We start from the raw sequence: 23,335 nt of genomic DNA on the forward strand, positions 1-23,335 counted from the left end.
CATGATTTAAAATGCAGTAAGTAGACCTTTGGAGGTCAAGGATTTAATATTTTCAGTTTTTCCTTTTGAGAGGCAATCTTGAAGTCATGACTGTGGTGATCTGTCATTTGACTGAGACAGATTTACTCAGGGAGCAACGAGTCCAGCTGACTACACAGCACTTTTCTTGTCCTCGGCTTGATATTGTTTACACATCTCAAAGCAGTAAAAAATAACGATTGGAAATTCTCATAACTAATAAAATTAAAATGATGAATTATAATATTTATTTTAGAGACATACTTTATTTTAACGACTACCCAGGGATTTAAACATCATTTTTATACTTTTCATCTCTTCTTAAAGATATATGACCACTTAAAACAAAACTAATTACACTGTATTTTGGGTTTTAAAGTACAGGCATTTTGTTTCATTGTACTTCACTGTATGGTGCTTTGCAGATACTGCTTTTTTTTTTTTTTTTTTTTTTTTACACAAATTGAAGGTTTGTGCACTCCTCTGTGGAGCAAGTCTATTGGTGCCATTTTTCAACAGCATTGGCTCACTTCTTGTCTCCCTGTCACATTTTGGGAATTCTCTCAATATTTCAAACTTTTTCATTATTATTATATTTGTTATGGTGATCTGTGATCAGTGATCTTTGATGTTACTATTGCAAAAAGATTACAACTCGCTGAGGGCTCAGATGATGGTTAGCAATTTTTAGCAATAAAATATTTTTAAATGAAGTTATGTACATTGTTTTTAGACATAATGCTATCACACACTTAATAGACTACAGTATAGTGTAAACGTAACTTTTATATGCACTGAGAAACCAAAATATTCATGTGACTTGCTTTATTGCGACATTTGCTTTATTGCAGTGGTCTGGAACCGAAGCTGCAATATCTTCGAGGTGTGCCTGTTTATAGATGTAATATGTATATTGCAGTAATAGCACCAAGGTTGGAGGGAAGGTAAATGGAGCTATAGAGTTGCAAGATATCTATATCTATACCTATATCTCTATATCTAATTTCCATATATATGTCTCCAAAGTTAATCAATAATAATTTTAAGTTGATTGTGATAAATTAAAGAAGCATATTGTAATCACTGTAGTAATCATTAGAAGAATGATGCAAAGGAATATAGCTATAAAAAGCCAACAGAATTAAAATATACTATACTATGAAATATTTAACACAAAGAAGGCAGAAAAGGAACATGAAATACATGAGACAAACAGAAAACAAACAGCAAAGGGCAGACCTAAATTCAACTACATCACTAATTACATTAAATGTAAATTGACTAAATACTCTAACCAAAGGGCAGATGTTTTGGGGCCAAGCTGTATAAAAAAGCTAGACTCAACCATATGCTACCTGCAACACTTTAAATATAAAAATACAGGGCTTCCCTAGTGGCACAGTGGCTGAGAATCTGCCTGCCAATGCAGGGGACGTGGGTTCGAGCCCTGATCTGGGAAGATCTCACATGCCGTGGAGCGGCTGGGCCCATGAGCCACAATTGCTGAGCCTGCGCGTCTGGAGCCTGTGCTCCGCAACAAGAGAGGCCGCGATAGTGAGAGGCCCACTCACCGTGATGAAGAGTGGCCCCCGCTTGCCGCAACTAGAGAAAGCCCTCGCACAGAAATGAACACCCAACACAGCCATGAACAGAGAAATAAAATAATAAATAATAAAAAAACAAATAAAAAAAATACAAATAGGTTGAAAGTAAAAGGTTGGAAAATGTATACAATATGCATAAGCAAGCTTCAGTGGTTATATTAGGGTCAGACAAAATAGAATTTAAGGCAAGAAGTATTACCAAAGTCAAAGACATTTCATAATGATAAAAGAGTCAATACAGCAGGGATTTGTAACAATTATAAACATATATGTATCCAATAATAGAACTCAAAATACTTGAAGCAAAAAACTGTCAGACTTCAAAGGAGAAAGAGACAATTACAAATATAGTTAAGTTGATGACAAATATTCTTTCAGTAACAGAATGAGTAGACAGAAAATCAGTAATGACAGAGTTGTACAACAGTCTGAACCAAATTGGTTTAATTCATATTTATAGAGCACTCCACCAAACAACAGCAGCACTCACATTCTTTGCAAGTACACACAGAACATCAATCAAAACAGACTATATGTTGAACCATAGAACAAGTCTCAATATAGTTAAAAGGACTGAATTTATATAGGACATGTTCTCTGATCACAAATAAACTAAATTAAAAATAGTAACCAAGATATCTACAAAATTCTCAAAAATTGTATTACATTAAACAACATATGTGTAAATAACCCTCAAGTCATAAAAGTAGTGATAAGGGAAATAAGGTATTTTGAACTGAATGAAAATGAAAATGCAACATCACAATTTGTGGGATGCAGTGAAGACATGCTTAGAGGGAAATTATAGCTTTAAATGCTCATATTAAAAAAGAAGAAAAGTCACTTCTCTTAAACGAGCTTCCAAATTTCATAACTCCAGTCCTCTTATATTCTGCTAGATGATGATGTTGAAGGAGTTACTGCCAGTTTTCAAATGTGTTATGGTCGGTATGTATTTCGTTTACTTTTGTGAATAATAGAGGGAGATAAGAGGCAAAGAAGTATGTACTAAGTGCCTACTGAGTAACAAATCGTGCACTTAAATGAAACACCTTTTTTTCTTTTTTTTTTCGTTCTGAGATTCAGTGAGGTTTTGCAGAGTCACAGAGCTAGTGAGGGATGGAGAAGTTCAGACTTGGGTCTGTGTGACTTCACAGCTCATGCTCCCACTCGACAGCAGGATGCCAGAGCTCCTGATAGCTGTTCAACCTGTGGTCCACCCTGGATCCTACATTTCCTCTTGAGTAAGCTTTACTCTGTTCGTTTGTCTTCCATTGTGACAGATTGTTTCTTATTAAGTGGAGTCTCCTACAGTTTATCCATTGTCAATTTATGAAGGATACAGCGACTGTCTCTGTCTTTGTCACTGTGTTGCCTTTTAGGTTATAAAGTCTTCATGGGCCGCACTCATATTTACTGCATTACACTCCTCCAGGTTTCACATGCACTGCACAATCACAACACGCTTTTGTCACTTGGATATGCTTTAGGAAACAGATCTGGTACAACATGTTTCCAGCTATAACACTGTCAGTTACTGTTAACACTGACTACTATAAATTCCCCAAATAGGTCAAACAAGAAAATGCATTTATTAAAATTAATTCCATTAAATTACCTGAATAAGCCACATGTTATAACGGTTCTGAGTTAACATGATTGATCAGACTTTAATAATGATAGCTAACATGTTTGAATGCTTTCCATGTTCCAAGCCCTGTGCTACATGTTAATTACCTTACTGCTGTAAATAAACCCAGATGGATGAGGAAATTGAGGCTTAAACTTGCTCAAAATCACACAGGAGTTCAGATTTATGCTCAGATTTACTTCTTTCAGCATCTATATAAACATGCACACCGTGAACAGAGAAAGTGTGAAAGAACAGAAGTACACTCTGGTTCTAAAAGCTTTATATGAATATCTTTTGATATTAGAAAAGTACCAGAGGCTCAGATGTATCTGGAGGCTTTATAGTCTCTTACAACTACATGGGGTGCTATATAACATTTCGAGTTAATTATCTGGGGATTATGCAATGTATTTATCATTCCTTGCCTATCAGTGTTGCAGTATGCAATAACGAAATTATTGATGAGCATATAACTCCCCAAAGAATAAATACAAATAATAAAATAGAGAGATCACTACTTTTTGCGATTAAAAAATTCAAGTAAATTAATTTTCTGAGTTAGCATTTTGCAACTACTAAATTACCAACATTCAAACATACACAGTATAGGCATGGCTGTAGCAAATCTGTTATACTCACATGTAGCTAAAAAGAAAGTGTTTTTGACTTGGTGCTATTACTCAAGGGAATTTATCATGAGAAAATAAAGTGATAGAACCAAAAACTGTATGAAAATATTAGTTGTCAAAATGAAAACAATTCAAACAATCAATTGGTACAATGTGATATCAACATAATATAGTCATGTAAGTAATTAAATATCTCAGTATAATATAACATTTTTTAAAAGCCACCTGATTTTCATCTGCATAAAAATGGGCAGGCACTACAAGGTAATAACTAAAGGCAAAACCTAAAATATTTGGGTGTGAATAGTAGGATTATGAATCCTTTTTTTTTTGAGGACTTTTTGGTTACTGTTTTCTCAATGCTTCAACAATTTTTAAGGAGACAGAGAAGGACACAAGAGCACCTTTGCCTCCCAATGGTGAAACTTGGGTAAATAATGTAACGCTCTTTTTAGGTACTTCAAATAAAAGATGTTTGTTCACCACACAATAATTGACTGTACTTTTAAAATAGTAGCCAAAATATAAGAACTTTTCTGGTGGCTGATTATATTCAGTAAAATCTGAAGAAGGGACTCCTTACATTTGAAGAAATCTTTTGAAAATTATTTCTTTTCAGCAGCACTGAGGGTGGTATCCTTGTGCAGCTTTTTGCTGCTATTGTATATTAACATGACAGAATGTTTTCTTTTGATAGAAAACAGAACCCAGTAGAGTTGAGCGAAAAGGAAAATGTGCTGAAATTTTTAAGGCTAATTAGTATTAAAATATTTGGGGGCTTTGTCACAGTTAGTACTTAATCTTTATGTGCTTCTAATTGTGTTTATACACAAAGATTAAATTTATCATAGCTATTTTTCCCATTATATTAAAATTGAAAGTACGTTTCAGATAAAAAAAATAAACTTAGGATAAAAAGTCTTACGATAAAAGAATATGTTATCTTGTTACCTTTGCAAAATCAAAACTTCCAGCCTCGTGCACTCTATTTCCTCCCCATCAAGAAAATCTTTGAACAAAGATGAAATCCCATTACCCGAAAATTCATCTGAGAACTGTACATTTCCTTTCTAACTCAGCTGAAGCCTGAGGAGTTTGCAAGGGAAGCAAGAATGCGTTCAAATGCCTCAACAGAAGTCTGACTTGGCTCCAAATCTATTTGCTTAACCACCAATGCCCGAGTGTCTCTGGGGAAGCAAGAGCCATCTGTGGGGATGAAAGGAGGCTAATTTATAAACTTGAAAGATGTGTTTCCCCACCATCTCTCCTCTCTCCAAAAGGGAGGAAAATAAAGCAACACCAGGTTAATCTTGAGGAATGAGCGGTCACTTTAGAATTAGGCAAAAGAAATGAAAAGGAAAATCGAATCGGCCATGTCTTTTTCCTCAACATTCCATGTTAAAACTTCATGAGGAAAAACTGGGGCCCTTGATTGATATGCAACCTTCAGATGAATTGTCATTGATATTCTGGCCTCATTCATTCTGATAAGCCGTTGCTTGTGATAAAGTTTAATGCATGGCCCTTTATGTTCATTATGCTTTCTCTATAAAGACATACCGATAAATATTTATAAAATTAATTTATCTCTATTTGGAGGCATTTTATAGAGTCACCTGAATAAACAGAGTCAGCAGATGTGGGTGTGGATCTTGGTTCCACTCACCACTTATGCGACCTTGGACAAGCTCTGAACTTCGATAGCCTAAGCTTTAAAACAAAGATGATGATCACAGAAGCTCCCTCATTAAGATAAACCTCAAGGTTCTGAATTGTCAAAAGAGGTACTTCATTCTAAAAACTGGAAGGGTTTACTATGTACCAGGCACTGTTCTAAACCATAGAGATGAATCAGTGAGTCCCTGATCTCACAGTGTGCACCAAGAGACAAATGAAACCTATTAAGAAATTAACCTGTAATTCGACGGGCGTGATAGATGCTTCAAGGGAATGCGTAGCAGCTTAAGTGCTCAGCTGGGCGGGATAACTATTTTAGGCGGAGGTAGGGGTCAGGTAAGGCCCTTCTTACTAAAGTGACATTTGACCAGGAAACTAAATGAAGCAAGGGAGTGAGTCACGTGTATCTCTGGCGCCACCTGTCCGCCTAATTGCATTTAGGCAAGTTTCCACATCTGCGTGTGATACACATTTGTAGAGGAAGCTGCTGTACAGAGAAACAGGGGTGTGAAAGAAGCCTGGGAAGTTACGAGACTCGCAGGAAAATATTTAAAGAAAGAGGGAAGAAAACCGCGATAGTGAGAAAAGGAAATCTTCCTTTCCCTTTGGCCAACTGGAAAGGTCTCGCGTGTAGCTTCTAGTGTGGATCACAAACACCCTGGCCTATAGGATCCCAGGTGGAAGGATAGCCGGGCACCTGGGTGGGCTCCTGTGAGGAGTGGACTGCAAAGGAGGAATGGATATTGTGTTTTCACAGCCTTTTATAGTGAGGCTACTAAACTTCAGACCCAGGGATAAGCTGCCCTGGAAAAGGGGAAAAGGAACCGAGTTAGGGTTACATAGGGGTCTTGGGCTGATTATCTCTTGTTTCTCCACCTACAGTCCTTTTGAGGTGAGTGCATGGGGTATGGTTAATTTAGAAGTCTGTGTAAGAGTCAGCCCAGGTGTAGTGCACACCTAAACAAAGGACGACTTTCAGAAAACGATGACACTGAGCCCTCGGGATCCACAGTGGGAGAGATGGGTATTGCATAAGTAATTCTCTGAAAACTCTCCGAAGAACATTAGACTTAGGCAATGTAGTAAAAAATTGATTCATTGTTCTGCTAGGGCTTGACCGCCCCCCTGCCCCACCCCACCCCATGGCAAAAGAATCAAAATTCTTATACGACAGTTTTAAGTTCAAAGACACTGGCTTCAGATGACAGGGCCATTTGTATAGCATGTTAACCAGTGTGTGTGAGTGCCATCGCTCGTATGCACTTGAATTACCAGCATGAAAAATCTATTAACCCCAGATGCTTTAGAAAACAAGTTGCTCCACATTTCAGCTTCTTAGGCTTTATGTGTTGCATGGTCCAAATTGTTCCCCAGTCCATCTAGATATTTTATGGTACAATATCAGTAACTTGAAAAGCTTCTGCTTCTGCACACGCCGGTGCCTGGCTCTGGTCTGTCGACCACTTACCACAGATGCTCCGCACTCCAGCTCCACCCTTCAGCCCCTCTGAGGGCAGCTGGGCAGTAATGGACATTTCTGGGGAGACAGGACGATGTCTGGCTTGTTCACAGCTGGATCCTAATCTCTTAGCACAGGGTTCGCTTCAGAGTAACTGCTTAATAAATATTTATTAAATGAATAAACGGACATCTGAAATCCTCTGTCTTAGACACAGTTATCTTTCATCCTCTCTGAGAAGGATCCGGGAGAGAAGGCAGGCAGGTATTTATATGAAACGGGTGTTGATTTTTATTTCCTCCCTTTTTGATAGGATTACTGGATGGGCAGACAGAGAAAACAAAACAAAACAAAAAATTGGAGGCTTGAGGTCACTTGACAGGCATAGTTCATTGCTATTTAGAACCACGGCCCAAAGTCATCCTGAACCTGCTGTAAATAAGGTCCATTACTCTCTGTAGAGACCAAGTCGTAGGAATACACCATAGAAATGGCCTTTTTTTGTTTAGTTTTAAATGGGATGTAATTCACTTATCTGGAAACTTCAGTTAGGAGGATCAGCTCACTCCTGAATGGGGTCAAATAAATCAGATACTACTGTATATAGTTAAGCGCTGAAGTATACAGGTCAATCCACGATGCTGGAGAAGAGACGGGAATATGCACGAGAAATCAGGGAAACGATGAATCCCACCCCAAACTCTCTACGAGCCAGGCCAGATCCGTGGGCTCTGAGGACTTTGAGGTCAAGGCCTAAGCAAAGACTCTGGAGTGCTCATAGGAGGAGAGGGAGAAACAGCTGCTTTTTGATAAGTCAAGCATATAATTTCTCAAAATACCCCAAAGTTGCACATATTCTTTACAGCGACAGTGCACCACACACCCAGTGGGGTCGCAGCACACAATATTCTCCCTCCTTGGTGCCTACGTGTAGACTTGTCATTTAAGGCTGGAAAAAGTCACACCACCAAGCGGGTCCCTGCCTCTCCAAGGAGCGTGTGGCCTCTGCTCTCAGCTGGACCCTCAGTGGCACACAGAGCGTCAGCTTTTTCTGTGCTCACGGCAGCTTTTCCAGACCACCCCCTCTTCCCTATTTTCATCCCTCGCAGGCGTGACTTACCCACCTCACTTCCTATTTCATGCGATACATTCTGCCCCCACGTGACTGCTCCCCAGCTCAAATCTGTTCTAATGGCCACCCGTCCTTCCTTCTCCACAGAGAGACGGCTCCCTTGTTCCAGGCTGGCTCCTTCATCCCTTCGCAGCATTGATGCCGTGGACTCCCTCTCCCGGAACCCTCTGCCCCTCACACCTCCAGCCGAGGTTCCCTCCTCCTCTCCCGCCCCTTTCCAGCATCTTCCTCTCGCCCACCTTTAACTGTCCCGTGCCTCGATTCTGTCCGTGGTCCTGCCCTCACACCTCCTCGGGCAGCCCGACCCACCAGCTGCTCTTCCTGAGCAAGCTGTGCTCTCCACACCTCCATCCTCTGTACAAGCTCTTTACCTTTCTGGTGTGTCTGCTCCACTGGTTCACTTGCCCAGGGTCCATTTGTCCTTCAATATGTTCAATTTTTTGGGAACTGTTTCCTGATTCTCACCCTAACCTAAATAGAACTTCTCTGTGCACACCTTCTCCTAAAACTCTCAACAGGCCTTTTACCATAGGTTCTCTCATGCAATCACTGCTTTCCAGGTTTCTATCTTCTTTTAAATAGCCAACTCCTTGAAATAAGAAGCTGCATTGTTCCCTGCCATACCTCTGTGTGAGAAGGGCTCAATAAACATCTATCGAGTGAATGGATAAACTTAATGTGTGCAAAATAGGATGCCAGTAATGAGGTCCTTGACTCAGGCTGCCATTGGTAGGGATGTGGACCAACGGACTTAATGTCCCTGCCAAGAGGAAGAGACTGTGATATTATGATGCTTCTGTACCAAGCAAATCTTCTTCAAATTGCTTTTTTCTTAAAGACCAGAAATTAACAGAGTCTAAATAGACCATACAATAAATTAAAAAGTACATCGGTGGTATTGTTTTGCCCTTCCTCTTCTCAGCAGACATAAACACTCCTGGGTAGCTATTGTTCTGTGTTATGGTGGCAAGGGTCACTGGCTGATGAAGACCTAAGCCATCCTTGTATCCTAGACCCGTACGCCTGGTAGGTCTTTCTTCCTCAGAAGATGGCCTCTAACTTTCTACTGTGACTGCTAACCCACCACTGGAGCTCGTCTGAATCCAGCAAGCTCCCTTGGAGACTTCACGTGGTTAGAAGCAAACAGGGAACGATGACAAGAAGATCTTTTCCTCTGCTTTGTGCAATTTTTATTTTTAGCATAAAGCTCTTTGTGTCTAAGGCTTTAAAAAACACCAGGTCTTGTGGCGAGTGTGTGAAAGAAAATCACTTCTCAGTTTCTGGCATATCGTTGGAGACATTCAAAGAGCTCTGGATGTTGTACGGAATCACAGTTTTAAACCTTCCTGAGAGACTGTTATTTCCTCACTAATTCCCCTTAAGCAAAATGTTTAAGATCAGTATGGAGGTAAGAGACTTCAGCTTTTTCTTCTGAGGATTACCTTTCATGGAAATGATAAAATGGAAAAATAATTATTCTACAAAGTCCAATAAAAGAGCCAAATCCTCCCAGCAAATCCAGAGATACCGTTACCCTTAAATACCCTCTACTTATCAGGGGGAGAGAAAGAACACGTCCTTAGATCCATTCAAATCTAAAACCATTCTTTACTACATTGAATTTTATAAAATCCCATTGTTAAATACTTCCTCTCGGACTCCTGCCAAATGGGAGGATGACTGCTGAAACAGACAAGGAATCTGTGACCTCCTCCATCTCCCCTGATGAACATTAGGGTTCCACTCTGGCACACGTACAGATCTATTTTCTACAAAGGATGCAGCTTTTCAGAGATGTGAAGGATCTGGAATGAGAACACTGGCCCTCATCAACCCACTTCCTCTATTGGAAGGGAGTGTCCCAAATAGCCCTCCAAAGGAAATGCTGGGATGAAGTCACCCATGTTTAGTCAAGTAACAGTAGCCCGATGGTGGGATCGTCTCAGAAGGGATCCAGGGCACAACAGTGGGACCCAGAGTTCACTGGGACTTTTCATAATGCAATTTTAGATAAATATTTGCACAGATGCACACACATATTTATTTGTTCTACTTCGACGGGGCTCATCCAAGTGCTGGTTTTAAAATATAAACAGTGGGAAACTGCTGTAGCAATGACTAGCAAAAGACAGCAATTATTTGCAAGAGCTGAAAAGGGTTCATCTAATAAAAAGTAGGAAGCTGTGTGGGAGAAAGAGGAGTGAAATTCTCTAGCAAGTGAGGCTGGTTGGAATTTAATAATTCACTTTGGCAATCATATTTGTTTAGTCAGCGGGCCAGCGTTCTTGCTGGGCTGCACAATGCCAGTGACGGTCTTCATGTAAAACACCCAGCATGTTAAGAGAGTGACTGTTTCTAGCCAAGCTGCATAAATACTCTCACGGCAGCTGTCCTCGATATATACCATTTATTGTGTATCTCTGAGCATATATGTGAATCCAGAAAGGACTCCTGTTAGTCAGAGATTAATTTGGCTGAGATGGCATCAGATTATTTGAAAGTGGGTTATGAAGCAGTATTTCAGAAGTGGCCTATGTGTCAGCAGATAGCTATGCTCCAGTTATAGACTATAAGATAGTCTCTCCAGACTATATTTTTAACATCTCCTTAGTAATATAAACAGAGACCAGGACATGGAAAGCTCTCTTTTTATTAAACACTGTTTTTACTCTTCAAGAATATTTTCCTCAGCACTGTTCATTGAGATTAACTTTCTTTTTCAAAGGTGAAGAGATGCAAAAGTGAAGAGGTTACAGAGTGTGTATATACTGCTGTAGTACTAGAAGCAGATGAATGTAACTGATGATCAGAATAGTATAATTAGATTAGTGCAACTCCTATTATGCAAACAGCTCAAATTTATGAATAACAACTGGCCACCAGTGGAAGGTCCATAAGGGAGGAGGAGATGTAAAGAAATGGAGAGTCCAAGAAAACGCAGCTAGCTGCCCATATGTCTGCGTTCATCTACCGGCACACATATCTTTGTTTCTTTCCTGTGCTTATTTGTGAGTTCTCTTATGTTTGACTCTTAAACGTCATTTAATTGGTTAGTACTTCACCAGGATGAACTCTGCATTCATTATCTGTGGTAACCCAGAAACCACGGACCTGGTTTTTCATGTGGCAGGTAGTCAGATACTGCCTAGAAGATTTTTTTTTTTTTTCCTACGACACATACATGATGGAAACGTTTGGAGAGAAATCTACATATTCTTTCGGTGGAGGAGGAGAGAGGATTAGGCCTTTGGGAAGAGGGCCATTCATGAAGGAGCACAGGTTTTCATAACTCCCGGGTCATGAGAGACTATGGCCCTCAGTCCCAAGCTGAGTTACTTCCTCTGCACCAAAGCGCCGGGCTGTGAGCAGTCCCACCCGCGCCGGGGCAGGTCCCCGCTGAGCAGGGCCCAGGAGCAGCGGCGGTCTGCACCTCAGAGCCAGAGGGATCCTGGCGGCCCCAGGACGAGGAGTGCCACCCTGGCGGCACCCGGGGAGCTGGTATTTTTGGGGAGTGCACAAGAGGCAAGGGATCACCGCGGGGAAACAGCTGAGGGACACTGGAAGTGAAGGTCTGAATTTAGAGCAATAGGAGATTGGGAGATTGAAAAATCTTCCAAGTTACACTGAACAGACCCGACCAGGGAGCTCCAGTACCGACAGGCGTGGAAGAGGCGAGGAACTAGGCGGACGCAGCTCCCTCAGCCTTGGCCGGCTGCGGACTTGGTCAAGGGCCGCCCCTGGAGGACTGAAAGTTAGTGTCCGGGTATAACTGGACGGATAATAATTTTTCTTTAATAAAAAACCCTTTTTAGAAAACGGTGACCAGTTCTCCTCCAGCATTCCTCGCAGTCCTTGCTGAAGAGGGCAGCTGTGGTACAGAAAAACAGCACCCTTCTCCAGCCCCCTTTGCCCCAACAGCCTCTCCTTCTGCAGGCCCGCCTGACCCAGACCTCAGAGCCTCCCGGACCAGGACCAAGATCAGCTCAGGCCGCTGTGCCGTCCAAGCATCCCGGGCCGGAGCACACACCGAGCCCCCCGAGACAATGGCAGCACGAGGGCCTCGTGGAACAGAATGTATAATTGCATTCAACAGCTGCGGAAGTTCATTAACCGCCGGCAGGAATGATTCTTCCCAACGACAAAAAGAAAAACAGCAGCCTATTTAGAGATGCAGCGGGAGCCGGCCCTTGTTTTCTAGCTTTCAAGGGAAACAAAACATTTCTGCATAATAACTTCATCCTATAATTCAGCACTATTTACAAGCGGAGCTTGCCATCAGCTTACAGAGATATCCTTGGTCCCCATTTCAGGACCTCCACCACGTCCCAGCGTGGCTTCTGACGGCGGGTCCCCGAGCCCCTGGGACCCGTGGAGGCCGGGGAGGCGGCGGCGGCCCGCGGCCCTGTACCCTCCTGACTCGGACCCTGTCCCCAGACACACAGCGCCTTACTCCTTGTCCTCAGTGTGAGGGAAGTATAGCTCAGGTGCCTTCCGCAATCCTTCCAGCTTCAACCAGCTGTTCTTTTTTAGGTGACGGTCAGCACTTTTTATTCTTCCTTTCGGTTCCCGCCGCTTCCTGAGTGACCTTGAGCAGGTCCCTGAGCCCTGCTGTGGCTCAGTTTCCTCACCTGTAAACTTACGACAGCGCCTACCTCATAGGGCTCCTGCCAGGGTTAAACTGAGTCAGTACAAAGCACATAGAACACGCCTGGCACAAAGCACACAATAAGCAAATGCCAGCCCGTATTTCATTGTTCCTGCAGCTACTCAGAGCATCACGCACCACTGTTAATGTATTTTACATGTATGTTGTCAACTCCACCTGAATATACATTGTTGGAGGGCACGTACTGGCATCTGGTGGGAGTAAGGTGCCTGCTGGAACCCTTTCTCTCCCTCCTCCCTATTCCGCAGCCCAGACACGCGGGCAGAGTGGGATGCCGCCGTGGCCCCGCCCAGACACGCGGGCAGAGTGGGCTGCCGCCGTGGCCCCGCCCAGACACGCGGGCAGAGTGGGCTGCCGCCGTGGCCCCGCCCAGACACGCGGGTAGAGTGGGATGCCGCTGTGGTCCCGCCCAAACACGCGGGCAGAGTGGGATGGCTGGCCCTGGGCTCAGCTGAAGGCGCACCAAGAAAGGGCCATAGTCTGCCCCATTGGACAAACTTTCTTCTGGATGTCCTTCCTCCCAAGAGTAAGGGGTAAGGGGTCCTCTGGGAGAGGTCCCTATATTTATTTCTCGTCCATGTTCTCAGATACTGTCTTCTTCAGGATCCCTCATATATCCCACATGGGGCCGTAGGCTGAAGGAGTGTGAAATAAATGACCCCTTAGTGCAGCCTGGCTCATTAACATTCTCTATTGGGGTTGGAGGGAATGCTCTACTTGGTGACATTATTCTGTTTGTTTTCCCTTTAATTAGCATGCACAGTTGAACAATGCGGTGGTTAGGGGCTCCATGCAGTCAAAAATCCACATCGAAGTTTGACTTCCCCCCAAACTTAACTGCTAATAGCCTTACCTATAACATAAACAATTAACACCCATTTTGTATGTTACATGTATTATATACTGTATTCTTACAATACAGTAAGCTTAGAGAAAAGAAAATGCTATTAAGAAAATCATAAAAGAAAATATATTTACAGTGCTGTACTGTATTTATCGATACTGTAAATTTACATTATCTGTTTCTAAGATGAATCATCTGTCAGTACCAACATCAATATTGTCTTTTATGATACAAAACACTGCAGATGTTATATGTATTACTAACACCAGACAGCAAAAATGAAAAGATAACGTGAAAAGTAAATTCATATTTATTTACAGGTATAAAGATTCATGCATTGATAACAAAGCAGCAGCAGTAAGATTGCTTCATGGTAGCTTAGCTTATACCCTAACGAATGGTTATTAAAAATTTTATGGCATACAGTATTACAGTCATATTCATGATACAGAATTGGAAACTTTTTTTTTTTGAAAAACTTACCAGTGATGATAGGCTGATACATAGTTCTTCCAATTCTGAGAGAGGCACACTGTATAGTAATGTAATTCTTTGAGAGCAGAATTATAAAGCAGTGAGAAAACTAACACGTTCTTAATTTTATATTAAATATCACTCACCTTATGCCTATGTAAGGATAGACTATCCACTTCAGTACAGGTCTTGCACACGATGTGCTACACGATCAATAGTGGTGATGATGACACAAAAATATCTATACAGTTCTTAGACTTTCACACGACGGCACGCACACCCATACCATAGGTAAGTTTATCAACTGTGTGGCATGATGATGATTTACTGCTCATTAAGTGGAGGTGGGTCATCATAGAGGTCTTCATCCGTGTTGTCTTCATGTTGAGTGGGACGAGGAGGAGGAGGGGGGAGAGAAGGGGCTGGTCCTGCTGTCTCGGTGGTGGCAGAGTGGGAGGAGGAGGAAGGGAAGGCAGGGCACGAGACGCAGGCACACTTGGAGAAACTTTGCATAAATACATCATCATTTCTGACTTTTTTGCTTTATATTTGTCTAAAAATGTTTCTGAACAGTACCAATCCTTCCTCCACTGTCTGCTTTTCTTTCAGTGCCCATATCATAGGAGGTCTACTTTGTAAAAGTCAAAGGCAGTCTTGAATGATCAGAACCCTTCTGCCAGATCACATGATGTCAGTTTGTTTTCTGGCGCCGCTTCTTCCTCATCCTCTGGCAGTGGTTGGAAGCACTCATCTCCATAGGATCACGTTCTGTTAATTCCGTGGACGTGGTGTCTAAGAGCTCTTGAATTCCTCCAAGGTCCATTATCTTGAAACCCTTCAACCTCCACCTTTTCGCCATATCCACAATCTCTTTTATGATTTCCTTGATTGGCTCTGTCGTAAATCCTGTGAAGTCATGCTCAACATCTGGACAGTTTTCTCCAGCAGGAATGTATTGTTTTGGGCTTGATGGCTTTCATGGCTTTTTCTATAATAAGGATGGCATCTTCAGTGGTGTGATCCTTCCAGACTTTCATGATGTTCTATCGGGAGTCTCTTGCATAGTGCTGACAATCCTTTCCATAGAGTACCATGTGCAATGAGCCTTAAAGTTCCTTATGACCCCTTGATCTAGAGACTGAATTAGAGATGTGTTTTGGGGGCAAGTAGACCACTTTGACACCTTCAGTGTTGAACTCATGGGGTTCTCTGTGGCCAGGGGCATTGCCCAATATCAAAAGAACTTTAAAAGGCAGTCCCTTACTGGCAAGGTACTTCCTGACTTCATGGACAAAGCATCGATGGAACCAATCCAGAAAAAGTGTTCTCGTCTAGGCCCTCTTGATGTCCAACCAAAAGGCTAGCAGCTGGTGTTTATCTTTGCCTTTTAAGGCTCCGGAGTTAGCAGCTTTACAGATGAGGGCAGTCCTGACCATAAACCTGACTGCATTTGCACAGGACAGTAGAGTTAGGCTATCCTGTCCTACCTTAAATCCTGGTGCTTGCTTCTCTTCCTTACTGATAAATGTCCTTTATGACACTTTTTTTTTCCAGAATAGGGCACTTTTGTCTGCATTAAAACCTGTCAGGCAGATGTCCTTTCTCCTCAATGACTTTCTTATGTGTCTGGGAGCTTGTCTGCTTCCTCTGGGAGCTTGTCTGCATCCTCTTGGTCGGCAGGAGCTGCTTCTCCTGTTCTCCTGACATTGTCAAAGCCAAACTTCTTTCTAAAGTTATCAGACCATCCTTTGCTGGCATTGAATTCTCCGGCTTTAGCTCCTTCACCTTCCTTTTGCTTTAAGTTGTCATATAATGACTTTGCATTTTTTGAATCTTATTAGAGTCTACAGATACGCCTTTCTTATAGCAATCATCTACCCACATAAGAGCTGCATTTTCAATACATGATAGAAAAGGTTTTCCCCCCAAAATGCAAGGTTTTCGCACCTGCTGGTATAGCTGCATTGACAGCTTCATGAATTTCCTTTTCTTTTCTTACACTGGTCCCTTCGCTGGATTCATTTATCTTAAATGGTGGCAACCACAGCTGCAGACCTCAATCTACGGTACATAGCAGGCAGTTCAACTGTTTCTCGTATGTCATGACTTTTCTCTGGGGATTGGGGGTACTTCCAGCATCACTAGTGGGTCCCACGGTGTTATTCAAGGTTTATGGTGTTGCACTAACATGATGGAAGATACACGAGAACCGCGAGAGATCACTTTTTATTTCGATACACAGTTTACTGAAGAGACAGGCTGCTCATGCGGAGATGATTAGTGTCACATGGCACTTTAAGCAGAGACTTCCCACATGTGAGCTCAGCGCATTAGCAACAGGAGGTGGCCACGAAATTAATTTTATGCCATTATGATTTAATACTGCCTCTGTACATTTGTTTACACTGTTTACATTTACATGCACGCAAATGGCTCCATGTACAGTCTGCAAGTGCCTGTGTGCATAAGTTTTGGTAAATTTTAACTTTTTATAATAAACTCATGTATATTTTATGGTAGTAAAGGATAAAATAGACAAGTATCTACATATATTTTACAAATTCATGACATATCTAACTTTTTCTTAATTTTTATTGATATTTCTAGGCTATGCTGTTCATCTGTTTTTTCAAATTTTTACAAATCTCCGAAAAATTTTCTAATATATTTGGAAAAAATCTACGTATAAGTGGACCTATGCAGTTCAAACGTGTGTTGTTCAAGGGCCACCTGTGTTTCCTACGAGACTTTGCAGGGAGGGGTGGCTGGTCTCAGGTGAGATTTGGGTAATCCTGCATCTGTGGTCCACATGACATCTTATATCCCACCCTTACTAGTAATCACAGGGAGCAAGTCTTTTTCAAGTTTGTATCCTTCAGTCCCTAACATTCACTATTCTTTACAGTAGTAGGCCTCCAATATTTATTGAAATGAGTTGTTATTCATCTTAAAAAAAAGGTTACCCACATTCTGCTAGGGTCACTATGACTGAGGTCTTATCATCTAATTAAACTAAATTTAAAATTCAGAGAACTTTTCATGATAACAAGTACTAATCCAATGTTTATCAGTAAAATTCAAACTTGTCACTATGATCTAATGGGCCTACATTGCCCACCCCTTTTTTACCTCTCCGACTCTGTCCTGCTTGCTCTGAACCAGAACACTTCCTAAGTTTTGCCTGATCCAACTCATTTGCCCTTGCTGTTCCCTCTGCCTGGAATTCTTTTCCACCCAGAATTTCACATGATGGGCTGCCTCTCAAGATTTCCATCTCAGGACAAAGAAGGAGCCCACAGCATGAAGAAAAGGGAAGAATAAGCCTTCCTCTGAAGAAATGACATTAAGCATGAGACCTAAAGTAGAGTGTGAGTGTGTATGTGTGTGCGTGGCCGTATGTATTTGGGGGTAGATGTGGGTAATGTGAGAGTACTCAGTCTATGCAGAGGGAAGGGCTAAGGCCTTTAAAGGCTTTGGGGTGCAAAGGAATAGAGCAAAGTTGTTTGAAGAATTAAAAGTCAGTGTGGCTGGAGGTTAGAAAGCTGGGGGACAGCAGAAGAGGGGGCATGAACCAAACCATGAAGCCTCCTTTAGAAGAGGCTCCAAAAGGGGGTGGTGCAGCACTTATGCACTGTAGCCCTTTAGTAATATCTTAATATCAGATATAGATCATTCTTCATGAGAAAACAATCCTTCTGCCCTCACTGTTATTCTCCTAGGCCTCCCTAACCTAAAAATAATCAGCAGTGCTAGGTGTAAGTCACCCCAGGGGCTTTTATGTTTCCTTCAGGAAGAGTGAGCTACCATGTCCAGATTCAGGGGATAGGACTGCTCACCAGCCCCTGGAGCTGGTTCTCCAACCCTAAGCATGACCCTAACCCTAACTTCTCCCAGCACTACTCCTGGTGCTATCCCAGGTGGGAAACTGAGTGAACTTTTAAAGTCAGCTTTAATTAGCTATTAGCACATCACACACATTCAATGAGAAGTAAACTTGTACCAACAATATCAATGGATTCCTTTCTATACCAAAAAAGAGATCAGTTATATTTCAGTAAATTACATTTTGACAAATCGAATTTATACTATTAAAACAACCTTAGATTTTTAGAATTTCTAATAACTCATGACGATTTATTTTTAGTTACTCAGAGATTTAGGAGCAAGTTACAAGAAATCAATCACATCAGCGCAGAAAACAGATAGCTAGTGGGAAGCAGCCACATAGCACAGGGAGATCAGCTCGGTGCTTTGTGACCACCTAGAGGGGTGGGATAGGGAGGGTGGGAGCGAGACGCAAGAGGGAGGGGATATGGGGATATATGTATACGTATAGCTGATTCACTTTGTTATAAAGCAGAAACTAAAACACCATTGTAAAGCAATTATACTCCAATAAAGATGTTAAAAAAAAAAAAAAGAGTAGAAAGATTAGAGGATTAGGTCAAGATACTGCTGAACTTTATTCTGAACAAACAGTGTGCAAAGTTCCTAATTTCTTATTCAATATCTGACTGTCACAACTTATTTTAAGTGAAATATTTACTTACTTACTGGGGTAAGAGAGTAGAATGAGGACTGGAATAAGACAACTATATATCTGATATGGCCAAGAAGACCCCTGAGAGTACATGAAAAAGAGTAACTTTCAAAATTAAATTTTCCAGATGGGCATTCCATAGTTGAAAGACTGTAGTTCCAAAGATCATTTTAATCTAACAAGATCATTAATCAGTAAGGAATTTAGCAAAATCACTTCCTTAATATGCACTTAGAAAGATCTGTTTTGCACAAGACATGAATACTCGAAGCTGAATTTCTGAACTTGCAACTTCTAGCAATTCTCTGGCTCATCTGGCAGCATGCTTACACTCAGTGCAAATCTTCATGTCAACAGGGCCATAATGTTTCTAGTCATCAACATCACACATGCTGCAAATCAATGTATTTCTACCGCGGGAATCTTGACTGCAAGTGCCACTCTTTCATGGCGTTGAGACATTTATTTACATACTTAACTGCAGGCATCTCTTTAGCTTTTACACACGTTTTCCTTCACTGGTATAAGCACTTGCTCTTTTCAAGAGTTTAACTCTTTAGCTTAAAAACACTGAATCCAAAATGCAGAAATGGTAGTTCAGTCCCTGCAAGGAAGCACACTGCCACTAACAAGCTTATGACGCATTATCACACGGTATAACGTTTAACGTTTTCCAACACACTTTCCAGTAAGGTATCGCATATCCTGAGAGCTCATGCTGTCACTTTTGAAATGGGAGCTGGGGAGAGATTCTGATTTTACTCAGAGTTGTTAGGGTACTTGAAGGAGTTCATTAAGTTCTCCAACCATGTAGGGCCCTGAATTGGGGACAGTAAGTTCACATTTAGTGTTTGTGCTGATGAATCCCCAATCTACTTTGTTTTAATTTACATTAAAAAGCCTCTACTCTCAAAGTACTGCATCATCAAGTTTATATAATAATTAGATACACCAGTTAGGAAAGGCAGACTGAGTACCCCTCGGCGACATTAACTTCTCCACCACATTCACGCTGAAGATCGAAAGTGCACATCAGTGAGAGGTGTTAGTTTGCGTAAAACTGAAGAAGTCTATTAAAGAATTTTTAATTCATTGACTATTATTTTTAATAATAAGCACATCCAGAGGATGAGATTTTTTTTTATTTTATTTCCTGGCTTCTTGCCATTAAGAGGAGTAAGAGCGAAAGGGAAAACCAATAATCAGAAAAACCCCAGTCTCTTGAATGATTTAACAGCTTAGTTTGTGCACACAGACAACCACAGTACACACTATCAAATTTACCTTCCTGATCTATTTAAGAGTCCTCATTCTGATAAAGGACCAGAAGAAGAAAGTCTTCTGCATCACTGAAGTGAGACTCTAAGACAGTTCACTAAGAACCATCTTTAAGATTTCAATAAGTCACTTCAAAAATTAAGAGAAATTGGCTTCCCTGGTGGCGCAGTGGTTGAGAATCTGCCTGCCAATGCAGGGGACACGGGTTCGAGCCCTGGTCTGGGAGGATCCCACATGCCGTGGAGCAGCTGGGCCCGTGGGCCACAACTGCTGAGCCTGCGCGTCTGGAGCCTGTGCTCCGCAACAAGAGAGGCCACGATAGTGAGAGGCCCGCGCACCGCGATGAAGAGTGGCCCCCGCTCGCCGCAACTAGAGAAAGCCCTCTCACAGAAACGAAGACCCAACACAGCCAAGACAAAAAAATTAAAAAAATAAAAAAATAAATAATTTAAAAACTGGCTAAAATATAGTTTAAAAAAAATTAAGAGAAATTATTCATTTTTGGTTACTCTTCTGATATAGAAAAACAACTGGTATGTTTGCATCATTATTTTTAAGCCACCTCAAACTGACACCACTCAAGAAAGATTTTTTTTTCCTCCAGTGGTAACTCAGCTACAACTTTAGTGAAAGAAAACAAGGCACTTCTGATGGCAATGTGTTTGGGCAGAACCGGGTTTCAGAGGCAGAGAGCCGATTCCCCACGCGGGACGGCCTTCTGAGGAGTCTTCCTTGTCACCAGAGTCCTCGCCCCTGGTTTTAGTCTTCAGCAGAGGAATGGTTCCGCACGTGTCGCATTTACAGATAGCAGCACTACAAAACGGAGTGCGGGTTCAAATCTGAGTTTTAAGGTCAGGAAAAGTAAGTGTCATTTAAATGAGTCACCACTGCCACTTTCAGAACCTCATACACTTCCATTAGAAATCTCCCTTTCAGGGATGTTCCAACTTTTATCCTGGCAAGTCATCATAAATAAACACTAAACATAAAATAGTTGTGGTGATTGCTCAGTGTGGTGTCTTTTTGTTTTGTTTTGTTTTGTTTTTCAGCATTACAAACTTCACAGCAACACAGGTTACATTTATCCAACACATATTGCAACAGTGTTTTAATCTCTGTAACTGACCTACTGTGGTCCAGTTCCAGAATTTTATTTTCTAGATCATATATGGTATTTTATTATGCTGTTATGAACACGGAATTAAAAAACATTATCTTACATGCACGATAACTTTGTCTATGTAGTTGTAGAAGTGTAATACTGTAAATTATTTTTAAATGTGTACGTTTGTTTTATTAATTTTTATTGGAGTATAGTAGCTTTACGATGTTGTGTTAGTTTCTGCTGTACAGCAAAGTGAATCAGCTATACGTATACATATATCCACTCTATTTTGGATTTCCTTCCCATTTAGGTCACCACAGAGCACTGAGTAGAGTTCCCTGTGCTATACAGTAGCTTCTCATTAGTTATCTATTTTACACATAGTAGTGTGTAATACTGTAAATTTTTAAAGTTGGATATTTTTGTGAAATTAAAACAAATTGTATCTAGATCTTACTCCAAATGTAAATAGCACACCTTTTATACTATCTTAACATAGTATTTTAGATTGTTACTATGGAAATCGGGGGCACATGACATAATGAATAATAGGCATTAATTTCAGAGTTACCCAGAAGGTTTTCTGGAGGTCTGTAGTTGGTTTAAGAGTATGCAAGAAGGTTGTAATTTTTACATATTAAAATATTCCAACAAGTAATTACTTAAATGAAGAAAATAACCAAATAGAAGTGGGAAATGGAAAATTTAGAGGGCAGTGAGGCAAGGGGGGTGAGGGTGGAATGTGAACTAACAGGGGAGGAGAGCCTAAAGGGAGTGAAGGTCAAAGAGCCAGGGAGGGTTCACCCCTCCTCCAGACCTGCGGTCAGCTCCCTGGGGAATAGTTCCCTGAAACAGGGCTGAGGTATTTGCCTGAAGTGTTTCAAGTTTACCTATTAAAGAACAGGCCACATTCTCAATTCCACACCCCAGGGCCCTGCAGACAGAAGCCCCGCCCTCCTGCCCCAGCTCAGCGGCATCTAATCTACTGACCTCTCGTGGCCAGTGTGACTGACGGGGGTTTTTTCTCTTAAAGGCTTCACGTATGTGGAAAATTTAAGGCATTTCTATATAGATCTCCCTCCATCCCAGTTAATCAGAATGTTCAACTGTAGTTTGGCCACATTTTAAGTAGTGGTACAGTCCCACTGTTTCAATAACAACTCTTATCAACAACATCAGCAGGCGCTGAACAGGGAACAGAAACTATAATTTCTACATTGACGACAATACTGTGTGTGTGGAAGATACTACATTTTAGAGGGCAAAGTATGCCACCTTCATCTCCTCTTAAAGTGTCTCCTTTCTACAATTTAAATGTCTCATATTAAACAAATCTGCCATAAGACAAATACAGACTTACAAAAAGGACAAGTTAGAAATCAGGTCCTTCACAGAGATCCACAACAGGAATCTTGTAAACATCTTAGGCTGCCTTCCTACATTTAGGATAGAATTTGATTCATGTATTATTTTTAAGAGGTATATGCTATTACATAAAGCAAAGTTAACAGTTCAATTGAATGGAGACAGCATCAACAAATGCCTAAAATACTATTCTCATCAGTTAAAACAAGAACAAATAGATGTCTGAAGTAAGAGTTAGTTCAGTTAATGTTAGTTTATTTTAGGCACTTGGTTAAATTGAAAATTACTTTATTGCTTAAAGGCTGAACCTATAAAATATAAAAGAGGTTTAATCCCAAAAATGTGAAAGTGAATTAACTCTTCACTCTGGCCTTTACTTTTTTTCTTTTCAAGTAATTTAGATTTATTGATAGAAATATTTGCAAATGGCTGTAAAAAAACACTTATTTTGAAATTACAGGTAAATATAAACAGCAGGACAAAGCAAGTCCCTTCTGAGAATGATTTGTGGAAATACTGCCCTAGTACACTTTTTTTTCTAAGAACAAAAATACTATAATACATTCCCTCACTTCTCTCGGGAATACTTTGACTTTTTCTTTCTTTTTTTTTTTTTTTTCTTTTGATATTGCAAAATCTCTACCCACACAGAGCACCTCTCCTCCTGCCCTGCTGAAAATGCAGAGATGGTTTAAAAGTTACTGAGGCAAGGGGGGGGCGGGTGGAATGTGAACTAACAGGGGAGGTGCTAGGGAATGTGAACTCCCTTCTCACGCAAGCTTTGGACCATGCATCCCAGGGAGAGCAAGGTGTCCAGCGGAGTCAAGGCGGCTTCTGCCCCTAAGGCGGCCAGGCGGCTCCAGACGCAAGAGGGCAGTCGGCGGCTGCAAACATCCGACTGAAAGCCCGTC

General features: G+C 41.3%; 1 long non-coding RNA gene across 1 annotated transcript in view; it reads right to left on the reverse strand.

Moving 5' to 3' along the window:
• The window catches only part of LOC309634721, a 42,274-nt gene that overhangs the window by 15,943 nt on the left and 2,996 nt on the right, over positions 1-23,335 (reverse strand). The window lies entirely within an intron of this gene.

The sequence above is a fragment of the Balaenoptera borealis genome, assembly GCF_965194805.1.
Source record: "Balaenoptera borealis genome assembly, chromosome: 9".
Classification (NCBI taxonomy): Eukaryota; Metazoa; Chordata; class Mammalia; order Artiodactyla; family Balaenopteridae; genus Balaenoptera; species Balaenoptera borealis.